This window comes from Leptosomus discolor, chromosome 2 (genome assembly GCF_034619465.1).
Source record: "Leptosomus discolor isolate bLepDis1 chromosome 2, bLepDis1.hap2, whole genome shotgun sequence".
NCBI classification, from domain to species: domain Eukaryota; kingdom Metazoa; phylum Chordata; class Aves; order Leptosomiformes; family Leptosomidae; genus Leptosomus; species Leptosomus discolor.
The window spans coordinates 83301353-83327620 of record NC_141392.1 but is presented as its reverse complement, the minus strand read 5'-3'; positions in this window follow the sequence as shown (position 1 = coordinate 83327620).

The window sequence follows — 26268 nt, the reverse complement described above, 5'->3', positions numbered from 1 at the left end:
AATAAATGTCTTAAGCCATGCAGAGAAGATTGGTTTAAACACTAAAGAATACCATGGTTTGGAAGGATATACATGAATGCCAGAGGAGTTCACGATAACGGATGTAGGCTGGAGTGGTTTCTCTGTAATTGTAATTATAAATAGTGATGAACTCTAATAAATCACTATTGCTAATCAGAGAAATCTAACAATCATTTGAGATAAGTTCCTAAAAACAATTCAGAATATAGGAAATAAGATTAGGAATTATTTTAAAAGAATTGAGAAGACAAAAATTCTAGTAAATTCTTCCTAAGTACTGCATAGGGTTTTAATCACTTCCTCTTCAAAATGACAGGAAAAGGTACAAGAAAGGATGTCAAAGACGATGGAAGATAGTAAATGGTTGCCTAAGAGCTTTGGAACATATTCCTGACAGGGAAATACTGACTAAATTAGGACTCTTTGGTTGAAAGGACACAACTGAGAGAGGATATGAATTACTGTCCTTTAAGGCAGAGTGGGTGAATCGGAAACAATTATTCATAGTATCCCATGATCCAGAATATGGATGGCATTCCCTGAAACTATTAAGCAAATGTTCTGAAGGGAATGTTCATTCACATCATGTGGTTAAATTGGGTTCACTTACTGCTATCGAAGACCGTGGTCCAGATGTAGCCTCCAACGCCGGTGGTCTTTTCAGTTGCTGGTACCAACAGCTGGGAGAATGTAAACAGGAAGGATCACTTTAGGCATGCTCTCTGCTTTATACTTTCCATGTTGAAATGCACTCCAGCTGAGAAATGTAGGCCTAAAGGAAGAAAGCAGGCTGATCTGTGCAGAAAAAGAGAACCTTAACAGCTGATTTGACAGAGCAGAGGTTAAGTCCTCTGAGATTTCAACAAGAGACGGTGACCTCCATTTGTGATAGCACTCCTGCCAGAGGAACTGAATGACAATCACACTGGCATCAAGCACATTGAATAGTCTTTACCACAAATGGGAAACATACCTGGAAGATCGAGTCTGGAGATAATTCGACATCAGTATCATTTCCTGCACTTTGCAGACAGAGGAACTAATCCAGAGATTATGAATATCCTTCAGTTTGGGGCTAGAGAGCTCTCATCTACTCTTTCTGCCTACCAAACTTCAGAAAGGATTCACGCTTACAGGCCCAGCCAAATTTTACAGTTTATCACCTGGACTCTCCAGTGAAGAAAATCCCTCCAGAAAGTATTACTTTCAGTGGATACTGAACAATTATGACTCTATTTGGTCTTGTTTCTGGAAGTTTGCGAGGTGGTATTTGCTTCTCTGCAGGCAGTTTCAGAGATGTGACTCAAGGACTAATTGAGATAGCTCTGTGAAAAATCCTCATGGTTCTTCCATCTGTAAGTATTTAAAATACGTCCCTCTGCAGGTTGCACACACCTCTCGTATACTGCAGCTATGACTAAATTAATATAATGGATGAAACTGCTGGAGTTGCACAACATTCATCAAATCCTTCTGCTTTCTCCTACTTTTTCCACACAGCATAGCTTACTTTCCTCTCAGTTTAGAAGTCCTGTTGTTTTCCATTTTCAGATTAGCAATGCAGGCCTTGCCATGCCATTTCTTTGTAAGAACATTAACCCTCAGATTTTCTCATTTATCTTCCTAAGATAAATCTGCTATACAGTCTTGCATTTCTGAAGGAAACTATACAAGATGGTTACCCAGGATAGCAGAGGACTGGACTTAGCAACTCAGGAGATGTTTTCCTGCCCTGTGTTACTGATCTCTGTTCCAGTCAGCCTGAAATAACTTCAGCCTAAAGGCCGCTATGCTCACACCTTACTCTCCTTCCCTTATGTTCCTTCTGGCAGCTGAGATTACTTCCCGAGTGTGACATTTGGCCTCTACAGCAATGGCAGGATGGCAGCTATTCTGTCTTTCATCCCCTAGGTGATCCCCTTTTCATCCCTTCTTCTGTTCTAGCTCTAGTACTAGCTCTAGGACAGAAGAGATCTAACAATTAATTGTTCACTGTAAAAATGGGTGAAAGAAGATCAGACTTTGGGGTCAATATCTCTGTTCTTAAAGTGAGTGTGACTTCATTAACCATTGGCAATCTTGGGATGAAAGAGGTGTTCCCCCATGGTGGCTGGCTGACAAGCAGATTGCAAAAGCTGGTTCCTGTGTGAGAGTGCAAGAAAGATCCAAGGCTTTCAAGAGTAATATTATTCAGTTCAGGGCTGGGAACTGAAGACAGGCAGGAGCCCAAGAGAGTTGCGATAGAAAATGGAAATGCAATTCAGGATCAACAAAGCTTGGCTCTGCCTTTGCTTTCCTTTTCTCATGCCTTTCTTGTGCCGGAAGAGGTAGAAATGCTTTGTGTGTCTTGGGGGCAACACATGTGCTGGTAAGAAACCTGCTGAGTGGGTTCCTCCTTGGAAGGACCATACAACAACAGCCGATGCCTGTGACAAGAGGCTGAACCTTTTATAGGAGGGAGATTGAGCAAGAGCAAGGTGCCAAACTGTGTGCCAGTGGGCAAGTCTTTACAGGGGGTTGGCCAGGCTCATCACGTACCCCAAATACAGCTGGATTTCCTCCACTACGCTCTCACCAGAATCCCTCCTGGCTTTAGAGTGTGCTCACTTTGTAACTAACTCCTGAAAGTGCTTTTCCAGAGCAATGGTATTCATTCTGCCTCACCCCTGCCTTTCTGATGTAGAAATAAAGCCTAGCTGCAGTTCATTAGCTTCTGGTTAGTATCAGTTTCCATTTCGAAGAGCAGAACTACAAGAAAAAGCTGTAAAATCTTAATTTTGATGAAAACCAAACTGGCATTCTTCTTTCTGACTGTCTAAGGTTTCCTTACTTATCCTGGGATTCAAGGAGATTTGGCAACCCTGCTGCAGCTCAGGAGCAAAACACACAGCATAAATAGGACAGCTCCAGCCAGCTTTATTCAATTCCTTCAGGTGTTATAGTCAATAAATTTGCCTCTTTAACTAAATAATGACAATAAGAGAAAGAGCTATTAAATGAGTACTGAGCTTAGCTGCACGTGAACCGGACATAGGAATGCATAAACAAATGTCAGATGTGTCATTAACGGCATGGTAATTTTTTGTTCTCTCTTAACTCCCTGGATACTATGAAGATCACGTAAGCGTCCTATATTATTGTCAGTGACAAACTTGACAACCTCACTCAAAATAAAACCATTGAAGTTGTAGGCTTCTCTTAGTTGAAAAGGAGGAAAAAACAGATTCTCTGTAACAGCAGGACTTTCACGCCACCAGAGTTGCGTTACCAGTCATCATTTATATCTTCGCTGTTTCCCTATTCTGCTTTAAAACATTACCCTTGAAAGCTGCACAGAGGTAATAGATTGACAGCAGCTTATTAATTAGCACAACGTAAAAGAAATCCAAGTCTGGCAACAGTGGAAATGAGATGGAAATTCTGCAAGGACACAAAAATTCTGTATATGAAACAACTGATATCCTGAAGCTCCTTGTACCTTGCTGTCGTTCCCTTTAATGTGCCTTGGCATGTCTGCAACCACCACAAAGATCACATAAAAATATTTATGTATATTTAATAGAAGAAAAATGTGCTAAAATCTGAGACCTTTATCTTGAGACTCAAAAGCCTACGACTGTAAAGAATCACTTCTTGCAGAATTGGTATCTGAAATACGACCGTTAGATTGTAAGGTTCTCCAGCCACATGTACAATTATATTCTGCTTCCTCTAGATATGTTTTCCTATTCAAAGTTATCTCATTGTTTTGTTATCCTGTGAGGGAGTAGGGAAAACTAATTGCAAATACATACACATACATATACCCACAAGCAAACTTATCACTGGTGTATATATATATTTCCTTGTAATTCTCTGATGTTCACCCGTTTCTAGTACAGCTGTCATATTTCATCACTTCTTAAATTCAAAATAAAATAAATTATTCCTTTGCTCTTGTCTGCATATTTGTTTATTTGTTTGCATTTATTCTATTTGAACATATTTTTCTGTGCTATTATTATTTACTATGTTATTTAAATTTCCTGATTATTATGCAACTGTATATTTACTTAAGGCAGGAAAATGGGGAGGGTGGGGTGAGGTGTCTGAATGTGCTGTTACCGTGTTCCCAGCATACACAGTAATTTCTTGTCATGTATTTATATATTCCTTGCTAGATTTCCTTTGTCCAGTTCAGGAAAGCAGCTCTTACATACAGCAGGTTCAGGTGTAGACTCCTCACTATTTTTAGGATGCACTTGCACTAAGATTTATACCATTCTCCGGAGGTGTCTGTCTTTCTGCGCCAATTAAATTGACAGGCCGTGTGACTAAGCTTCTACTTTAGGCATCTCAAGGCTGGTTTTAGGTACAGGCTGTTCTCTAGGGTCTTGGCCACATCACCTGCGTATCTGGCATCGTTACGAAAAGCACCTCCCTTCCTACCAAAAACCTTGACGTCCGCTGCATGGTCAGAAAGTGACAAGTTATTTTGTCCTCAGCCAGAGGACAGCAAAATTCAGTGTTGCCTGCCCTTCATGGGAAGACCTTGGTCACTTCAAGTGGACATGTCAAATCAGCTGCCAGTGATTTTCTAAGTCCCAGATCAGCATCTCCACACACAGCTTGAGTTCAGCTGATAAGACTCTGCATACGTGAAGAGTGAACCTGTACAAAGCCCACCGCGTAACACAAGGCTCCCCTTCAGGCATTACAAGTTAAGAGGATGTTATTGCCAGCATTGCCAGGAGCTATTCTGTGTTCTTCACTTTTTTTATCCTAGATCTTAATAGAAGAGCCATCCATCATTTTTCTCAGTTTATTCCCCATAACTGTAAAATTTGTCATGGATTTTCATCCTGTATTTCTTAGACGATTGTTAAATATTGCAGACCTTTATAATTCAGATAGGGATGGAGAATTTTTAATCTTTTTCTGTTTCAAACATGAAAAACCCTTCTGATCCGTTGCTTCTTAATCATTGGTTCGTTTCACAATACACTAGTCTATAAATTTTCACTTTCAGAGGAAAAACCTGAAATATTTTTCTTTATGGATTTTTTCACATTGCTTTCTCTTCATATCCATCTAAAAGAGGACAATATAGTTAGCTGAAGCACTGGTTTCAGTATCCCAACCATGAGGAAAACACAGAAGCAGAAGAATCTTTGGTCTGTCAGTGATATCCCTACTGTATTTTGTGCTATTCAAATATTTATACTATACATGTTGTTGCAATTGCTAAACAGCTGTCAGGGCAACTCCTCCGTTTTTCTTTTTACAGCTTGTTTGGCAGAGTCTCTGGATTCTAAGAGGAATGATCTGCTGGCCTGGAAATCTTCTACCACATGTATTTGTAACAATCACTTCCTTAGCTTTTTTCCCTTTTTTTACTTATTTCTCAAGTTTCTGTTCCCCTCTTTGCTCATCTTTAAAAGATCTGTATGAACAAAAGTCCGGTGTTATAGTCATTGCCTGTTGCCCTGGATTGTCCTAGTCAGTCACTGCCTTAGTGGCATGATGATCTGTTCAAAGTGATACCACTCATCCCATGTGTTGGACAATCTCTTATTGACTTCAAGCTCAGGTATTGGGAGGACAGTCCAAGGCAGGGTCTGGTAGGTGCCATGGCACTCACATGACCTTGAAAAATCTTCAAAAAATTGTGAGGCTTGAGATTTTTGCATCAGCTTGATCGAGAGGTCCCCCAGGACATTAGTGGCCTCTAGTATGAATTCTGGGGACTTGCACATATTATAAGTGAAAACAAGGCAAATGTTTGCTCTGTTCTGATTTTGATTTTTAAGAGTATGAATCCAGAAGATAAGATGCCCTTTGGAGAGGAAAGCTCTCTTTAATATGTCTTTTCTTGGTGTGTGTGCTGTAACTGTTACAGTGTAAGAAACAGGCAGAGCAAGTTCAAATTAAGATCAGCCAGATCATCCTGGTCTGCTTCAACTCAGCATCAGAGGTCCACAGAAATGAGGGCCTCAGGAGATGTAAATATGTGAATTTCTCTGACAGAAAGAACAGTTGCAAGCTGTAACAAACATAATAAGAAAAGAAATGCCTCACATGGTGAGTTCAAATGATTCACGCACAACAGTACATGGACAGCATGTTCATTCCCATGAAAGGCATTCTTCTTAATACACTCCCTTGCTGACTCCTTCAGACACTGCTATTATTTCTGCTATTCAACGCCACAAAAAAACTAGCATAGACTGAAAACTGCTGTATCATCCTCCTCCCCCACAGCTTAAAGTTGTCTAAATTTGGATAAACTTTAGATTTACACTATGTTAGATTATAGCATATTTTGAAAACTAAAGCCTTGGGAGAAAACCAATGGCTGTGAAGGCTAAAAAAGCCTTGAAATAACAAACTCAGCTCCTGCTGGAACACAGAGATTCAGCACTGCAACTGTGCAAAAGAAAATCAAATAATCAGTTTGGATTGCCAGCAGTTCAGGACTCCCCAGCGGCTGCCTTTTCAGTTTCTCGATGGAGACCAACAGATGGAAAAAAGCTGAAGAGACCAGGTTTGCTTCCTCTGCCCGCTGAATAATTTCCTTCTTATGCCTTTTTGTCTATCTGTAGCTTATAGCTCTATTCACCCAAAACGATTAGAGCTTTCTGTGAGACAGAAGCTTGGGGTAACAACATAAAGGTCATGTATATTCTTGCTGATACAGCCACCTGTTGTCTTGCCACATACGCCATTTATTTACTACTGACTTGCCCAACCTACCTCCCTAAGCCCAGAGACACCAAATGGGACCTGGCTTTCTTCTTTTTGGTTTTACTGTAGCAAGTTAACAAAATTATAAAAGTTTTCTGCCCAATTTTGTAACCTTTCTATAGTGAAATCTGTCCTATCTTAACCAAAAATCTTCATGGTCTTACCTCCTGCCACCTGCTCAGCCATACAAGAGATGTGATGCTGGCATGGGTTTCCAGACGTAGGAAACAATTTTGAGTCAAGTGCACAGCCAGAAAGACATGAGAAGAGGGTAGGTTATTTATAGTTGCTGAAGATGCTTCACGATGGCAAATCATCTAAGCCCCTGGTCTATTTTCTGAAGCAACTTGGCTCTGCTAGGGATTAATTTTCTCCACGGGACTTTTGGCAATGCTGTTAAAGCCTGCTGAGACACTCTGGACTGCCAAAATCCACACTAGTAAGGATCTCTGATGTACTGACATTTCTAGGTCAACGCTGGTTCTGAGATAGCATTTCAAAAAATGAAACACCTAGGGTTTTTTAGAGGCCCTTGTCTGCAAAATAGACATTGTCCAATAATGTTGAAACTTTTCCAGAAAAATGTACCTCTGGATACAGTTCCTCTCTACCCGACAATTTCAGATGGAAAAGACTTTTTAAAAGAAAAAAACAAATATTTGTTGATTAGATGGGGACGAAGCAGCCAGAATTAGACTTATAACAGAAAGTGATTCACATTTTATCTTTGGACTTACTGTACAGCATCTGTAATTTCACCTGCTCTCATTTTACAGGAAGATGAGGAGCAAAAAATGTATGAAAGACTGGGTTGGAGATAAGTTGAAGGAGGCCATGGGCACATGCCTCTGACTTTCAGGAGAAAGGCAAATAACCAGTTTCATGGCCTTTTGGCACAGTTACTGTGTCCTACTTCTCAGAGAGGTTGGATGAACTGAAGCATATATGTAAGAGATTTCCACAACTGCTTTCAAATTCTAGTTGACCAATCCTTCAGACAGGTCATGTCTCTGGTGGACTTCTTCCATGAAGGAGCTATGTTTATTTTCGTTCCCAATTACAAAGGTTTGTTTAGTGTTTTTAAATGTGGGAGGATACAGTCTTTAAGTTGCCAATTTTCTCTGGTTACTGTGACCTTTTGGTTTCTAATGAAACCAGTTAGCTGCCTGAACTGAAAGAGCAACTGGGCAAACACCATTTGTTTTGGGTAAATCTCGTTAATAATACTTGCACTGGGAAGGATTAGGCTGGCTTTAGTCAGCATGAGCATTGTGGTTCAGAAAATCTATTACACGATCTGTCAGATTATATCACTATTTGAAGATTTTTTTTGAAAGAAGGACTCAAAATAGACTTATAAGTGCTGCAAAGCATTGAGATATGCTAGAGAGAAACCCAGAAAAAAAGACCCCACTGAAAAGAGGGCCAGGAGAGCTCAGATGTGATGTTTTATGGGCTGGTAGTAGCCACCTGCCCAACCAGCCCATGCACAGCTCTAGCTTAGCCAGTGTATATTCTGGCTGGCATTTAGACCTAACACTAACACTCTGGCTTCAGCACCCAAATGACTTGAGATGGCTCCAGCAAGCTTCACAGTTTCACGTGTGCTTAGTCCCAGCTCCCTGCTACTTGAGGAGAGGCACAGAGTAACACTCATTTCTTTCCCATTATTATACCAGTTGCCAACAAGGACCTCATCAAGAACACAGGTTTTTTTCTGCTCAGAAAATGTCTGGAAAGAAGTATGAGGTCACGTCTAGGATAAATCCAGGTACAGCACACCAGGACAGAGTGACAAAGGAGATTTAAAGTTTTAAAAAACCAATACCTCCTATCTCAAGTGCTAGGATTACATTTCCCATTGTGAGGCTGCACACCGTATCTACCCTCCCAGTGAAATCTCTATGAGAAGCCTCTGACAGGAAACCTACTTCTCTCTGTTAAAAATCCCTTTAAAACCCTTACTAGTAAGCCAAGTTTTGGTCCCTGTAGCCCCTCTGGACATGAGCAAAGCTCTTTCTTCCAACCAGACCCGAAATTGGTAAAAGGTGCCGTCAAGGAGATATTTAGGCGATTATTTCCATCAGCCCCCCCCCCTCCCCGACTTCTGCTATGGCCCAGACTGTCGATCCTGAAAGAATATTTCTGTGGGCATACGTGAAAGGCAGGGAGCAAAAAGGTGAAGAGGCTGGCTCTGCCTCCAGGTACCGCTGCCTGTAGTAACAGACACTGTTGACTCTTGGAGCAAGGAAAAGAAAATAACCTTGCCCTTGGGTGATGCACACATAAAGGACCCTCACAGGATGCTGGCCCTATAGGGCGCCCTGTGCCCATGGGCTGGTTCTGTGGTGACCCATGTCATGTTCAGGGCATCCTGGCATACAGGACATTAAGGAAAATCCACCAAATGGCAGGTAAGCATCCAAATGCATGTTCCACACTGAGGAACTGATACCTAGGAAGAAAGCCTGTGGAGCCCCTACTGTTACAACAGGGAACTAGGGAAAATGGACAGGGAAGTATGTGTTATTTGCCGCATCACAAGCTGATAGCCTGGTTTTATTGGTGTTCCTCCACTGGTAGGAAGATGTCATTACCCTGGCATTGAATCTGTGAAGATGGGACTCTCATATTTGACCAAGAAATGTTAGTGCTCATAAGGAAGCTAACCCTGATGTTCCCCCAGCTCCTCTGGTAGCACTGTCATAGCAGCTCTTTCTGCTTACATAATTGAGACCCACCCACCCTCCCACCCACGTAGACTGGTCTATTCTGGTATCTGTGGCCCTCGGTCATCTACAGGAACTTTGACAACTCTTTTCCTTACCCTAAGGGTATAGGCACTGATCTCCAGACAATGAGGGCAGTCTCCTAGAAATTTGAATGGATGGCCCAAGGTCAGCCCTGTGGCCTTTTTTGCCTTGTAGCTGGGTACCAGCCCCCTGAACTGTGTGCCAAAGAGGATTTTGCAACCCTTGCCAGCAAGAGTATGCAGAGTTGATACAAGAGGTGTAGGAAAGGTGATGCAGACAAGCTGGGGGAGAAGTGTGGGCAGAGAGAACAACGTTGGTGAGACATGAAAAGCCAGTGAAACAGCGAGATGGAATTTACTTCTGCCAAGTTTTGCACTCAACCGAAGCAAGCTGGAGATGAATGGCTGTGTCTAAAGCAAGTGGAGACCAGAGCAAAAGCCAGGCAACCCATTGTGCCCCCTTTAATGAAAGAAGGCTTTTTAAGGTTTATGTCTAATCCCACTGCTAGAATAGCAAAGCACTCAAGCTCCCCAGAAGCAAGGGAAAGGAAATTGAAGAATTCAAGCTGTAGTGTAATGAAATGTGCTTTCCACCCACTTAGATTTAAGATTGTGATTCAGTACTGTATTTATGCAATTTCTGGAATGGAAGGGCATTGCGGTGAACCTAAATCACATTTCTGCGCGAGTGATAGCAGATGGACCTCAAGAGAAAAAACACACAGTCAGATAGCTAAAATAAGCAGATATTTTTCACTGCCTCTATTTCAATGATGGTGTCACCCTCTGTCACTGCCAATTCTAACAAGACTGGTAACCTCTTTAAAAAATGTGACACATGGAAGATAAAAATATCAAGAGCAGAGGTTAGCTAGGCTTGTAGCTTCACAGTTTTTGCACAATTTGCATCGTCTGTATCATCTGTCTGACACTTTGACACACAGTGTATACAAAGACTGTACCAGCAATCCAGAAAACCAACCATTAAAGGCTATCTATCTCATTAATATTATCATAAAAGATTACATTAATAAACATAATTAAAAAATGATGGCAGCTGTGCTTAATAATGAATTCAATTTTAAGGAAAAATTGTAACAGACTGGGAATTTGTGTAGTTGCATTTTATCAGTAGTCTGTTTTATTAAAAGACAACTGTATAATAAAATAAGCAAACGAGGCATTGAAAAATCTTTTGTGCATTACAGTCTTAACAAAGAATAGTTTCATCTACTTTAAAAGTTGCTCCACCTTCCTGCAAATTTTGCTTGATTTTTCCCCATCAAAGCAACATTCGCTTTTCTCATTTCTGCATTGGGAAGTTCTGCACTATCTTGTTATTAAAAAACAAACAAACAAACAAACAAACAAACAACATAAACCCAAAAAAACCCACCAACTTTCGGGACAGTGTGACTGCTTCTTATCTGATTGGGTTGCTGGTGACAATCTAGTGTTCACCCAAAGTATCCAGTTTAATCTGAGGGAGATAAATCACTCCAGCATAATGCCAAACATTGCCTGTGGTTACAAGCAGAGGAATAAATAATCCTTTCCAAGTCTAGCCTAGGTGGTGATATTAATAACAAGTAAATTTAGAGTTGCATGTAAAGCAGAAAAGTTCAGTCATCAAGAGGCAAACCAGAATAGCTTATAAGTTATGAAGAGATACGCACTGATTTAACATATTTTGTTTCTAAGACTTAGTTACAGAAACTGTCGTAGTCAAATACGTCATTACCATTTTATTCAATGCTTAAGATAAAATGTGGCAAAAAGCATCCATCTGTTCATCTTTAGCACCCACCCAGAGAGAATCTGCAGTGCCAATTTCTGCTCAGAAGTACACTGAGGTAAACCAGTAATAACTACTTTGACAGTAATGTATTCACTTCAGGTTTAATATAGAATAAAATTTGTTTCCTGTTTGGCAGTTCTCAGAAAGACTAGAAAATCTCCCTGGAACCCTACCTAATACTTCTTCTGAAAAAGATCTCCCTAGAGCCCTACCTAATATTCTGAAAAAAATAGTGCTCCTTATCTACGGTAGCATTTAAGTCATTTTTTGGCAGATAATCTAAACACTCTGACCACTGTTTAACTGCTGGGCAAACTGCTTTAAGGTATCCTAATTTAGGAAAGTATCGTACAATGCCACAGTCTATTGAACATGTAGAAAAAAAAAAAAAATTATGGACTTTCTTTAATATCTGGTTCTCTAATTAGAACATGCAACATCCGTGGGATATTATAGGAAGTTTTGAATGCTTTTTCTTCAAACTCTCAGTTTCACCCTACATGAAGCAAAGTTACACAAGGCTAAGGTTACATCAGCCTTGTGAGCCTGCATATTACCAGTGTCCTCATGGCATGTTGACTGAACATTTTCCCTCAAGTGCAAACTTCGGTGGATTTTCTAAAAACTCTTCTTCTTCACTTCAAATCAGTACATCTTGTGTCTCAAATGGCTTCACAAGCACACGAAACCCCACATCAGACTTGCGCTACGTATCAGATTTTATCAAGAGGAATCATTTAAGAAAACTTGTTTTCATCCATCTTCTTGGAATATCTGGAGTGAGCTTGCTACATTCCTCCATACTGGCAGCTAGTGCTTTGATTCACACAGTTGCCAACAAGTACCACATTAGGATAAATTTGCCTGGGCAGTTTGAAAGAATGGAAGTCTTTTCCTGTGCAGAGACTAAGGATAAAATTTTGCCTGCCCGCCTCCACTTTTTTTTCAATATTCTGTAAAGCCCCTTTATTCTCATCTCAAAGACAGCCCAGGACGTTCCCAGTAAGGTAACATGCAACTCTGTTCTCAGTTTGAACAGGTGTTAAATAAAGGCAAAGAATGCTATTACAACACAGCGAAAAATAAAAAATTTTAGTCTGAACTCTTCCCTCCCTCATTTACACTTTTGCACAAGAATTCAAAAGGCAAGATGTCAAACGATGGCTTGCTGCCTAAGTGGCAGGATCTGGAAAGCTCTGCACCTCTTATGCTCAATGGAGACTGCGAGTCTGATGTGGGGTTGTGAGTGCAATAATGTCGAGACACCTTACGGTACAGCTAAAGAATCTGTGATCATTTGCACTCTCCAGGCAAAGCCTGTGATAAGCACGTTACTTAGAAGAGACATGCTAAGGGTGGCAACAGTATGAGTTGATTCTGTTGCCTACACCAAATTCTGAGAAAAAACCCTAGCAAAACTCCATTTGGGGATTTTTCTGGTAAGAGTAGTCAGATCTTACTATCAATTTCTGAGAACCTTAATGGTTGCTCAAGGTCCTCCTAACCCTGGACTTCAATGCCTCTAATCTAAATGATCAGTATGGTTCAAATCTATAATCCTAATTAGGGTTTTGATTCACTTCTGTAACTTTCAGGGTTTGTCAAATGCAATGACACTTTTTAATGTTAAAAATAAAACTACTGCGATTGTAGTAAATGAGTGCATGTCAAGATCACTACTGTGTTTTCTACTTGGCTGTAGAAGCAACATACGAAATGAGTACCAAAAATGGATTGATGTTAAGTTTTGAAGAACTACCTGTTATTTGATAACTTCAGAAATCTGCTCTGAAACCATGAAACATATCCACTCTGATTCATTTAAAAATTTTTAAACTCTCTTAAGCATGAGTATTACAAGCATACAGAAGCACAGTCATCATTTACTGATGAAACTACAACCAATGGAAAAGTATGTCATGACCCAGTGTAAAAAGTGAGGTTAAAATGGCAGTAGGACTGGCTAACAAGGTGCTTTGGGTCCTCATACCTAGAAGCAAAACAAATTACATATAATATACTTCTTGTCCATCCTTATGTTTCCAACAGCAGTTATTTAGGTTAGCTAGGGTAATGAAATAGCTTTTGAAGTTTGCAAACAAGCCATGGACTCTCCATATGAAAAACAGGAAGATGGCCTCATGAAGAAGTGGAATGCATGGAAAGGGAGCTGAGAGCACTCTCTCTCCTTTGCTTGCTGTTTTGCAGTTTCTGGGGTGAGCTATCTGCCCAGAGACAAGCTGAGCTTGCTGCAGCAGCCAGCCTGGCTCCCAAGGCCTGCTACAGGCAATGACTATTTCACTGACAGACTGTTGCCTTACCACAGATTCTCTCTTTTTTTTTCTGTCCCCCTGGATGTACAGCAGACCCTGGAGGTGGTGCTGGTGAGGATTTTATTCAGATGTAACAGCTTGCTTAGGAATTTAGCAAAACTTTCCTCACTGCATTCCTGCAGTGGGGCAGTGGGGGTATGAATTTGTTTGTTGGCTTCAGTGGGAGTTATGCCGCAATATCTGAGCACAAATGTGTTCGTCTTCACATTCCTGTGGCTAACATTCATTAATAAGATTGTGTCCACAGAAACGCAGTAATCCTTTCTACCCTGATACTGTAGCATTTCTGTGTATTTCTGTCCACTTTCACCTTTACCTTTGCTCAGACAGTAAAGCTACCTTGACAGATAAGAAACGGCCTCCTTATGCACAAGCGGTTTTCAAAAAAATTGTCTTTTTACCACTCCAATAGTTTTCAAACAAATTTACCAGTTCTTGCAAGGGCTAAAAAAAGTTAACCCTTTGGTATCTAGCAAGGAAGAAGTTCCTGCTGGGTTAGCAACCCCCATTTTGACCTGTAATCAACAGGCAAAGAACTAGTTCAGTGCCCTGGACAGACCTTGCAGAAAACCCTTCTGATGAGACTGCAAACATAAATGCCAATTAGCATCAGTGTTGATGGTAGCTTGTTATAGCTTGGAAAGAGCTCTTAGAAATTCATCTCACCTCGCCCACAGACTTGCTGGGAATAACAGCATATGCTATGACATTTGACAGTATTTCTTCTGCCTGTTTAACACAGCACTAGGTTAAAGTAACCTGGACTGTGTACCACAGTCCCATAGTACATTACAGTAACTATTACAGTAATCATGTACCATAGTACATTACAAGCTGTGTTGTACCTATATTTAGGTCCCAGACAGTGAGGACAATTCTTTGTAGGTGGAATTGAAAGGCTGATTTGCTGAAGGTATTAAAAATATCCTCAGAGAGGATGGATAAAAGAAATAAATGCTGCTGGATGTAGCTTGGAGCTAAGAGAAAAACCTTTAGACAAGCTTTTCTCCGTGTTAGAATTTATTTTTTTTTGCTAAAACAATATCATATACCCATACCATAACAGGAATTAGTATAAAACAGTCTAATAGTAACTAAATATCACTGACAATATAAGTATTAGATTCAGAATTTGATGGTAGCAACATTAATAATAATAATAATCAGGCTGGAATATCTGCCTTAACAAAAGTTTTGACCTATTTTTTACAATTGAAAGTCAAAATCTTATGGTAATGGTGCAAACATACAGTAAGTTAGCTACAGGCAAAATTGATGGAGCAAGTAACTGGAAGGAAGTAAAATGTGATGAGTCCTGAAAAAAGGGTGAGGGTGAGTGCCTACAGGGTCTGTCATAAGAATCACGCTGGAGAGTCTGAGACCTGTCACCTAAAAACCTGTGGGTCATTTGCAAGCTTTAAGTAATGTCATACAGGACAGGAACAAGATGCTCATTATTTGTGTCACTGTTACACTTAACCATAAGCAAGAAAGAAGATGACTGACAACACTGGCCAGTCAAAATTTGAACTAAAGCAATTTACTGCCTCTTTATACCTCTGAGTAGAGAGGATTGCTGCACATATTCAAAACACAGTGGGAACGTCAGGTGAGATACCTCATTTCTCTGCCCCCGTAAGATTTGATTCAGTAAAACTACAGAATCATTACCATGGAATAATCATGGTGTAATTCTGTGCTTCTCTCTTTTTAAAACAAACATGACCATGATAATAAAGAAGTCACAGCTGGAAAGGGAAGGAAAAAATGAGCTTCATCTTGCCACACTTTAGAGCTGCAAAAGTTAGACCCACAGTCTAAGCTTACCCTCCTCGAGAATCACTGGAAGCAGGTGGGCATTTCTGGAGAATGACTCATCCTCCTAAAATAAGTTCTTTGGATAGAAGGGATGATTCACCACCTGAAGGCACCTAGAGAGCACATGGGAGTAGCTTAGATTAGATGCCCAAATTGTTAGTGCTGAAAGTTAGGTAAAATGAATCCCTGATACAGTAACTGATATTTCTCAGAATCCAGAAAAAAATTACAACAGAAGATGCATTAATTTAAATACTGTGTTCAGATCTGGGGCCCCCCAACGTAAGAAGGACATGAACCTGTTGGAGTGAGTCCAGAGGAAGGCCACGAAGATGATCGGGGGGCTGGAGCACCTCCCCTGTGAGGACAAGCTGAGAGAGTTGGGGTTGTTCAGCCTGGAGAAGAGAAGGCTCCAGGCAGACCTTATAGCAGCCTTCAAGTGCCTAAAGGGGGTCTACAGGAAAGACGGGGAGGGACTTTTTATCAGGGAGTGTAGTGATAGGACAAGGGGTAAAGGCTTTAAACTGAAAGAGGATGGATTTAGATTAGGTATTAGGAAGAATTTCTTCACTGTGAGGGTGGTGAGACACTGGTGCAAGTTGCCCAGAGAAGCTGTGGCTGCCCCCTCCCTGGCAGTGTTCAAGGCCAGGTTGGATGGGGCAGTGAGCAACATGGTCTGGTGGAAGGTGTCCCTGCCCATGGCAGGGGGGTTGGAACTAGATGATCTTTAAGGTCCCTTCCCACCCAAACCATTCTATGATTCTATGAATTTGCCTCACTCTGCTAGACTTACATTGATTTTCAAAAGCTGACAAATAGTTACAGCTTATTCTTGACAGAATTCAAAGCAAATGTCATTAAAAGACAAGTATCAAACAGGCAAGTGCAGTAACAAAGTACCATTTTACTGTTCCTTTTGTTTCTCATGTTGTTATTACAGAAAAGGAGACACAAAGTGATCTTGAAGCATAGTTATGCTCAGGAAACTATAATGAGTCCCATTACTACCTTTCAAATACAAACCTGTTAAAGCAATGTGCATTTCACTATAAGACATAAAAAATCCCACACAAAATCACACTGATCCATGACACTAACACCAAGAACATTAAGAAACCCAGCCTGTTTCCTTCCTATGCGAGCTTATATTGACAACAGACTAAAAAAACCCCACAAAAATCCCACAAAACCCCCCACAAACAAACAACAACAAAAAATACCAACTAAAAAACAAGCTCAATTCACTGCCTTGTTAAATGAATGTTCCAGTGTGGTAGAACTGAATATATCTCCTGCAGGTTGCACAGCAGTGGATGTTTCCCAGCTCCTAATCCCTGCTGGAGCTAGAGTGCCTTTTTTTCTAAAACAGCTCAGGTTATAATATACAGAAACCAGAAGTAACAGGCTATTATTCTTAAAATGAAGCATCCTCTGTCTTACTTTCACATGAAGACATTTCATAGCAATATATGTCTCCAATTATTTCTTCATCTGGAAGAGGTTTCAGCCCACATAGCGATGCAACTCTCTTAGTGGGGCAAGAGTGAATGAACAGCGAGCAAGAGACTGCCACAGTCCTTATGCTATACTAGTTCTCGTGGCAAGGAAAGATCAGCCAGGTAAAAAAGCCACACATTTGTTATTTTTAACATTCCTTTGAAAGAGAATAATCCAAATTTCTGGCAAACACATTTAAACTAATTCCTCAGACACAGGGGCATATTAGGAAATAGCATGAAACTGGGCAACAGCATGTTCTGACAGGCGTATTTAGAAAATAGTTTCTTTTTTCAGAGGTTTAAGCACATTACTGCCTAAGCCATAATTGCACTTCCTCTGCATTCACAGTGAATGATTGCATTACTAGTATCGAATGAAAGGGTCAGAAAAGCAATATAAAACCAGATTTTACTATACACACGCACACACTTGTTTTGAGTCAAGTAAACCAAAGTTTTCTATGGCACTATGAGCTCAGCAGGATATCTTATTGTATGAGGCAAAACTCATATGGAAGACTAAGATTAAATATCACTGACTGGAAACAAGTTAAATCAAAATACCACTGGCTTGGATAAGTTCATTAGAAAAAATATCAAAATTTGATTTCTCAAGACTTGCTCGCTAAGCAATTTTATTGAATTCTGGTTAAGAAAAACTACATATAGGTTATCAATGCATTACAAATACAAGGGCTTGGTGCTCTACAAGAGCCATTATACTTCCTTGTCTGAAATATTTACCTGGGTTTATACTGTAAGCATGCTTAGTTTTACCTCTCTGTCTAGGTCAGCCTTCAATCAGAAGCTTTAGAGGCTCAAAGAGCAGTGCCTGTATCATGATATTATATAATAATGATTAAGACTATTCACCTTCCACCCCAAAATAACTTGAGTATTGCAAACCAGATCATTTGAAAACGGTACCACCTTGTTTGGGCAAGATGCTTTTTCCAGCACCACAAACGACAGCTTTGTCATTTACCACTCCAGCAGGGAAGAAGGCCAGTAGAAATGTGTGGGAGCAGAGCCTTCCATTTTCTGCTGTGGTTGTATCTATCTTTGAATACCAATTCCAAATTAGACCTTTCATTATATGGAGCTTTGTGTAGATAGGTCTGTAGGCATACATAGATGACGGTAATGATGACGACAATGAAGACGATGACAACAACAACATATAAGTACACATACACACATGATAAATCCCTCTCAAAAGTACACTTACCCCAAAAAATATTTAATTCTGGACAAAGAGGACCTTCATACCTTTGATACCAGTGTCTGCAAAAGCCCAGAAAAAAACCCAACACATACCTACTCCTCAGCTGAATAAACTGAATTTGCTTCTACCCTAGACTTCAAAATGAGAGCACTTGGAACAACAGATAAAAATCATGCAATTTTAGTATTAATTTCAAATAGCATTTTAATTTAATCTCTTTTTCCTTCAGTGATCTGTTCTGTACTGATCCAGTAGAGCCAAATACTGCAGGATTATATTACAAAGTCTCCTGTGAGCAACCATATTGAAATGAATGGATCTATTTCACATTTACAATTGCTATAATGAGAGCAAAAATTGGCCCCCTGTAATGATGCTGGTCCAGCCTTGGACATGAAGATACAGGAAAGAGAGTGCAATAAATTTTAAACATCTGAAACATTTCCAAGATGTTTTTCATGCAACACCACTAGCATACAAACTTTGATCGAGGTGCTATAGAACAAATAATTTAAAGACATAAGCAAGATGAGCATCTTTTCTAATAAAGTTTGTAAGCCATCCTTTCTAAATACATACAGTTTTGTATTAAAACGTAAGACAGGTAATATATGCCTTAGAGAAAATGTAGTTTTTCAAATGCTCTATGATTCCTTAGGGAAAAAATACATGTTATGTACATTTTTTTTTAAAAAAAAAAAAGTGATTTCTGCATATCATGTCTTCAAATGTTGATGGATAAGCTGCAAATAGATCAGTAAGTGGATGAAAAATTTAAATGCTTCCTTCTGTTTCAAAGACTGGCAGGTGAGAACTTGCCCTAGTTGGTGGGAATTACTAGGAATTCCTAAATCCCTGCTTACGTCAGGAATGAAACAAGCAAGTGAAACAAGCCAGGGCTTTATGTCTCACACCAAATCACATGGCTGAACACATATTCATCCAGTTAAGGTCTGCCTTTAAAATGTAATCTCTATACTTGAATGGCAGGCACCCTGTCCTATAATAATCGGTGAGAAGGCTTATTGGCGCATGAAAAATTAACCGTGTTAAATACTTAACAGAAAGGATTGTGTTCAACCACGTTGTCTCAACTATGCCCTGGTCCATTGAGCAGTGCAGATGTTGTCGCGAAGCCTGCAGCTCCACAGATCCCTCACCATGTCCAGGGGTAGGCGACCTAAGGTGTCCAGGGTCTATGGCTTTAGGTGGCCCTGACGCAAGGCACTGCGAGGCTAAGGAGACAGGGTCTCTGGCTTCCCTGATACACAGCTAAAAGACTTCATGTCTCTGGAGCCCCAGCTTGCCTGGGATTTGACTGCTTGGCTAGGGCTTTACAGCAGAGACTCCAAAAGCATTTAGGGAGTTGGCAGTTCGAGAGTTTAAGCCTCCTGATGCTCCTTCTCACAATGAGACATCTGCACACCCTGATCTGATTATCTGGAGGTTGCCTGGGATCCTGAATAGTCTGGAAGCCTCTGGAACAGAGCTATATAGCAACATTTTGTTGAAGAAATATAAAAACAGAAGCCACCTGCTTTTCTAAAGGAATTGTTTCTTTGTTTGCAGAGAGAATTTGAAACCTCTAACATGCATTTTGAATCAAAAATAAAACACTCTCAAACTGCTGGCATTTTCCACTGAAAGGAAATCCAGGTTTTGACAAGCCCTACCTCTCAACAATTTCAATCCATCTCAAACCAACAGAAAAGTTTCACATATAGGATTTGAACTTTGTGACTCAGATTTTTCTCTAGATTTTCCTGGCATCTTCACTTTGTTGCATCTGATTGTGGACTGCTGCCTGCCCAGAACTACTGCAGAAACATAACCTGAAATATTCCGTGCTAAATTGTTCTGGAGAATAATATGGATTACTCCACGAGTAACAGAACTAAGGAATCCTGCTTTCCCAGTTTATGGACGATATGTATTTATACACCTTCTCACACAATAACCACATATCACTGTTCAACTTATCTTTATTCCTTATAGTTTGGGATATAAAAAAATGTACTGAAGCCAGTACCAACACTAACTGCTCTATGTCAATCTAACACAAAATTTAAAGTAGCGCTAGTATCAAAATTTTAAAACCCAGTAATATTCTAAAGGTTTATGACTCAAATCCCTGAAACAAAAGCATCAATCCAGATACATAATTGACCTATGGCAATGCCGCAAAAATCCTTATTGCTAAAAGACTGAAAGCATTGCTTTCTGTAATCAATTAATCAGACTTCCCGCAACTTATTTATTCCAAACCCCTGCTTAAATGATTGAGAGCTTGCAACACAAAATGAGGATATCATTAGAGAGAACTTATTTCTAACAGTACATTCATTTTTAAAAGCCATCCAGCCACCTGATATATGTAAAGTAATCAGATCCAACAGAGACAGTGGTGATCTTTAATCTGAGCCACAAAGTTCCTACGCAGGTCTGGATGGGAGAGATATGAGGGGTTCAGACTCCCAGGCATTTTTTCCCCACTATTTTTATTTCGTTTACCCTGGCCAAGAAGTCATGGGGAAACTAATTTTTTAAAAAATGGCATTTTGGCCTCTCTAAAGCTAGTTCCCTTTAAATTGGGTAAGGTTTCAACATTCAGAACCGGTCACCTGCAAAAAAAACCCATCATACAAAATTTATGCTCAAGATACAGTGTGCTCTGGAAAAGGTCTGAGCCACTTTAGGTCTGAATTGAGTATAGATCTGAAATTGAACATAATCCTTATCTGCAATTCCAGGTCAGTCCAATTCTATTTTCAAGTGATTGATCTGTTTGTGTATTGAGATAGCGCTCCATGGTGGCATCATCATTCCGACATGATAGGGCACCTCCTGGAACAACCTCCCAACCACGAGCTGCAGAGTATTCCTGGGGCAGTGCTGGACAGTGCTAAGACAGTCACCACATAGCACTAAGATCCTCATTACTCCAAAACCAATTATTGCTACCGGGTGCGATGGTTATAGAGGCTTTCTCCACAAAATAGACCTGAATTCAAGTCCTTGTTTAATGAATACATGTGTTTTATTAAGTCCTGGGTTCTCAGATAAAAGGGTGGGCACGAGATTACTGTATTAGCCCTGCAGGCAAAAGATTTGCATGAAATGCCTGGATGCTGACAGGGCTTTGGTGTGACTAAGGCACCTACAGCACAGCAAGATGAGCACAGAGCTGCTTCTGGGCACACCTAAAGAACAGACCTGGTGTAGCTTGGGAAATGTAGGCACCTGATGACCCTCAGTACCTCCAGGGACAGGGAAGGATCTGACTAGAGATTCTGTTTACTTTTTAAAAAAAAAAAAAAAAATATTCTATTGTGTACTATTTCTCGCTTTATAAAAATTGGGATAACAACACATCTTTCCTTTGCAGTATCAGAAGATAGGTACATTTGGGAAAAAAAACAAACAAATAACAACACCCCCCACCACCCTCACCAAACCAAACCAGAACTATGTTCGAACTGTGACAAGAATGATCAGAGCAAATAAAAATATTCAGAGGGGTTGGGAGATTTCTATGCTAGCAATGATTTTGGACATTCTATCCGTACCTTTGGGAGCCTGCCATTCATGACCAGATACTACTATACTAGACCAGATCTACTATTTAATTCAAATATTTAGAACATTTTACTTATTTCCAGATTGTACATATCCTACACATAACCAAGTTAAGTCATATGATACTGATATTTTTATTACTGTAAAGTTCGTAAACTCTTGAACAAATATTGAAATTTAAATATTGAAATGCAAATTTTATGGTAGAATACTGGCATCACTTAAACAGTTACCCAAATTGAACACAGAAAAAAAAAAGAACAAGACCAAAGGAACTTACGCAAACATTCAAAAGATTATTGAAAGTAATTGAGGGTTTGGGTTTTTTTTTTTCCTTTATCTTCTATCATTTGTACCTTGTATTTAGCAAAGCCAGTGGATAAAGCCAAAGTGAAAGTACAAAGTGAAATCTATCCTCAAAGAGCTGAATATCCAGGTGTGTTTTTTCACTTAAGCAAGCTGCAAATATATATTTCTACCCTGGCACAAAGCTGCACAGAAAATGACATCATCTTTTGTGACTTAAGAAAGCACTCCTGTATTTCACTTCACTTCGTCCTCACAAGAATAACCATTCTTCTTTTAATGTGGCTAACATATTGCAGGTGACTGCTTTTCTCCTTAGTCGTGCTGTAGTGCATGTCTACATTTGAGCAGAGGCTGAATCTTGTTCTGCATTCACAGTAGACGGTGATATGATTTATCCCGATCTTTTGCTCTCACGAGAGTTTTTCCATTGGTCAAACAACAGCTTTCAAAGAAGGAGACTCCAAAACAGGCCCTGTACACGGTACTATTTGTGGCCTCTCTGTCTGGTGATAATATTTCATCATTTTTTCAATGTGTTTTGCTTTACTTTTGTACACACTGTGGTTTCAGCCCCTCAGGAGACACTCCACAGAACCTGTTGCTTAGTGATAGTAACCTTCATGGAAATTAGCTTGAACTTCAAAAGAACAAAACATCTTTCATTAGTCACAGGTTTTCAGATAATGAATTCCTCTGAGAAAGTTGATTAGAAAAACCAGCCTTCCAGAATCAAGTACCACCAATGTTGACCTAAGATGAATTACAAAGGTTAGTAATGGTCTTGAAAGGGCCATTTCTTTGTACCCCTTCAATTATGGTAGAGATTCTTTCTACCAATACCCAGGCTCACCTTGACAATGGCACTAATAAAATGAAGTTTTATGTAAGTGGAAGCAGCCTTTCATACAGAATAAAGCCGGAAAGAATTACTGCGGTCGTATAGTCTGGCCTCCTGTGTAATATAAATCATATGAATTAATTATTGTCCTAAGAAAAGCACCTCTTAAAAAAAAAATCTCAAATATAAAATGCTTTTTGAATTTTTCTTTTTCCTTAAAGACGTGCCATAGTTAAAAGAACAACTGTCGCATGATAAGGAAGAGGGATTAAGGACCGAACAGACACCAGAAAAGCTGCAGACTCCCATTCGGAGGGGTCAGAGGTAGGGACCTACACCCTCTGTGCTGTGAGCAGAGAAAGTCAGCCACCTCTGTGGGCTGTCTCAGGTCATCCACGCAACACGAAAGCAGCTGCACGGAGCCGCTCAGTAGAAATGCTTGGCAGGACTGACACCTTCCTGCTGAAGTCCTGGCTTCCATCCTCCCCCACTGCACCTACCTGAAATCCTACATCTTCATTTCATTTGGAGGAAGGCAGAGACCTCAATAAGAAGAACGCATCTCCTTTAAAACACGGCCATGTGGAAAAGGACTAATCTCTCAGCCCGATGGGTAGCGTGTGCTGCTGCAGGGGCAAAGTGAGGTCTGATTGCCTCTCCCACCACTTACCTGGGAGCCACAGCGCAGTGCAAGAAGCAGCAAAAGCTATGTGGGGACAGAATGTGGGGCACAGGAATGAGTGAGAAGCTGGTACCTGGAAACCAGGACACTTGAAGCCTCAGCTCCCACCTGCGTTTACAAGATTGCTAGTGCATTTCACACCAGGCAACCCCTGAACAAAAATTGAAATCAGCTAGGCAGTTAGGACTATTTTTGATGTTTCTGACTTGCTCAGGTTAATAGGCTGCAAAGTCAGACCCCCTCAAGTGAGTCCCTTGGCTTCTTTCTTACTTTCCATTTAGTCTTATAAATCTTGCATTACTCCCTCTGTCTAGTCTAACAAAATACATAGGAGAGCAGCTCAGTCTAAGCAATGATGCCTTCTGGATTTCTAAATTTGAAATAACATAAATGGAATAGTTACCAGAACTTTAAAAAATCATGCTAGAAGGCTGGGTAATTTTAGAAGTGACTATATAAAGTCTTGTCTACACTGGAATGTGAGAAATCAAAGACCAAGTAATTAAATGTAGAAAGGTAATGCATTCTAGTTGAACAATGCTAAATCTCGGTGTAGATGCGCTCACACAGAAGCAGAGGTCTAATTCCTTCAGACAAATTGGACCAAACTGAGGCCAGTTTACTTTTGCAGGAGAAAATCCACACCATGGTTAAAAGCGTAGGTATTTTGCACCTCTTGTCTACAAAGAAGCACTAGAGGAAGTGAATCAAGTTCTAAAACGCACAATCTTTTTCCCAGTGGTTATCATCAGAAATCACAAAAAGGACTACAGGTAGATTCAGACCCTTTAGAAAGTCAAAAGGTAGAGCCTTAAAACCCTGTTCATCTGTATTTGACCCTAATGTTCACAGCTGCCTAAGTTTCCTACATTAAAATTCCTTAAGCTTCGGGTGAGATTAGTCTGACCAACTGTGGACATGTATCTCTCAACACTCCAGGTTTCCTTCTTCAACAGTGAAGAGACACTGGCTTTTCGAGCCTGTTTCTCTCACTGCTTTTGGAAGGTAAACTTCCAAAATCACTCCTATAAATCATATTTTTCTGAAAACATCCACTCTTCTCCACTGACTGCAAAGGAGCCTCAAGTGATCAGTGGAGCTGTCTGTCCTATTGATAGCTAAAATATCACAGAAGTATCTCATCACGTACATCTGCTTCAGCATGTCCAGAAGTGCTGCAGCACTGAGTGCAGTGCCCATCTCCAACCTGAATTTACAAAATAGGCTTTACGTTATCTACATGACATGAGAAAGTCCATCCATAGGCATTTTCAGAGCTCAACCAACAGCTAAGGCTGCAAAAACCCCCGTAAATTAATGCTTTAATCAGTGAATTATTACCTAATCTGAGGGAAGAACAGAAAGGGCACTCCCCCTCCCTCCTGTAAAGGCTGTTTCACTTTGAATAGAATTAAATATTCACTGGAAGAGAGAGACATCTGGCCTGGGGTAGTTACTGCATGTGATGGGGAGAACCTGGCTTCCACTGCTGCTCTCCCGACAGCCTAACTGCGAAACCCTTCAGCACCTTGTATTGAATGGTGGCTGGAGCACAGCCTCCCACTTTCTTGTGAGTACGCTCTGGCTTTCTCTCTGGCCCAAGGAGTATTACCTGTGAGAGGGTCCACAGGAGGGACTGACGGTATATCCCATCTCGTCTAGAACACACCGCAGTATACAGCCCGATACATGATGGCTTCAAATCTCCTCCAGTGAAGAAAGGAAGTCCAAGTCCAGGGAACCAAATTCAAAATTACTATTCTCACAGTTAAAGCATCAATAAAGAAGCAAGATCTGATGGAAGAGATGCCACTTCAATTCTCTTCCTTTGAAAGCAAAGACTTTTTCAGAAAAGGCAGCACTGACACCCCAAAGAAAAGCAGGGCTTAAACTATACTCTAGCACAGATTTTTCTGTAAGCTTCAGTGGCATCCCAGGTGTTCAGGCAATACCCTCAGCCATCAAAATCTCCCCTCTGCCTTTGACACAGAGCCTAGGTCCGGTAAATCAAAAGGAGACATTTAAATTTATCACAGCTGTGATTATACCCCCTTTAGAGATCAGACTAACTGACTCTTGGAGGAATTATTGTCATTTATTTCACTAGACCTTCTCTTTCAACAGACAAGGCAGTGTTAGTGTTATTCCTACTCATGTTGGTGAACAAGCTTAATTTTATTTCAGGTCAACCACAGAGGTTTGAATTGCAGTAATCTATTTAAGGCAGAGCACCCATTAAACAGAGTATGTCTCGCTATTGCTATGTTCTGCACTCACAGACCAGCAAAGCTGGTTATCTAGACAGGATAATAAAACAGGACCAAGCTCTACTTTGGTATTTATGAATACTGTGTCGCTTATCTGCAGTACTGTTAGTGATTTCATACCAAGCTGCATTCATCCACACAATAAAGTAGAAAAACACAACCCAATATTCCACGCATAAAGTATCCACGACTCCATTCTAAAAACAAACATCAGCTCTGTAAGGGGCACTTAAGAAGTATCACCCGTTACAACTCACATTTTCCTCCACCACAGTGCAGTCACTGACTTACTGCTCTTTTCCCCCTCACATCTGGGCAGAGTTGTGATTGTCTCCGTGAATGCCATTTTTGTTTGAGAGCAAGCCGTAGGAATTTTTGTTCTGGTGGGTGCTCACCTGCAGGTCCTGTGCCCAGTGCACCCACAGAG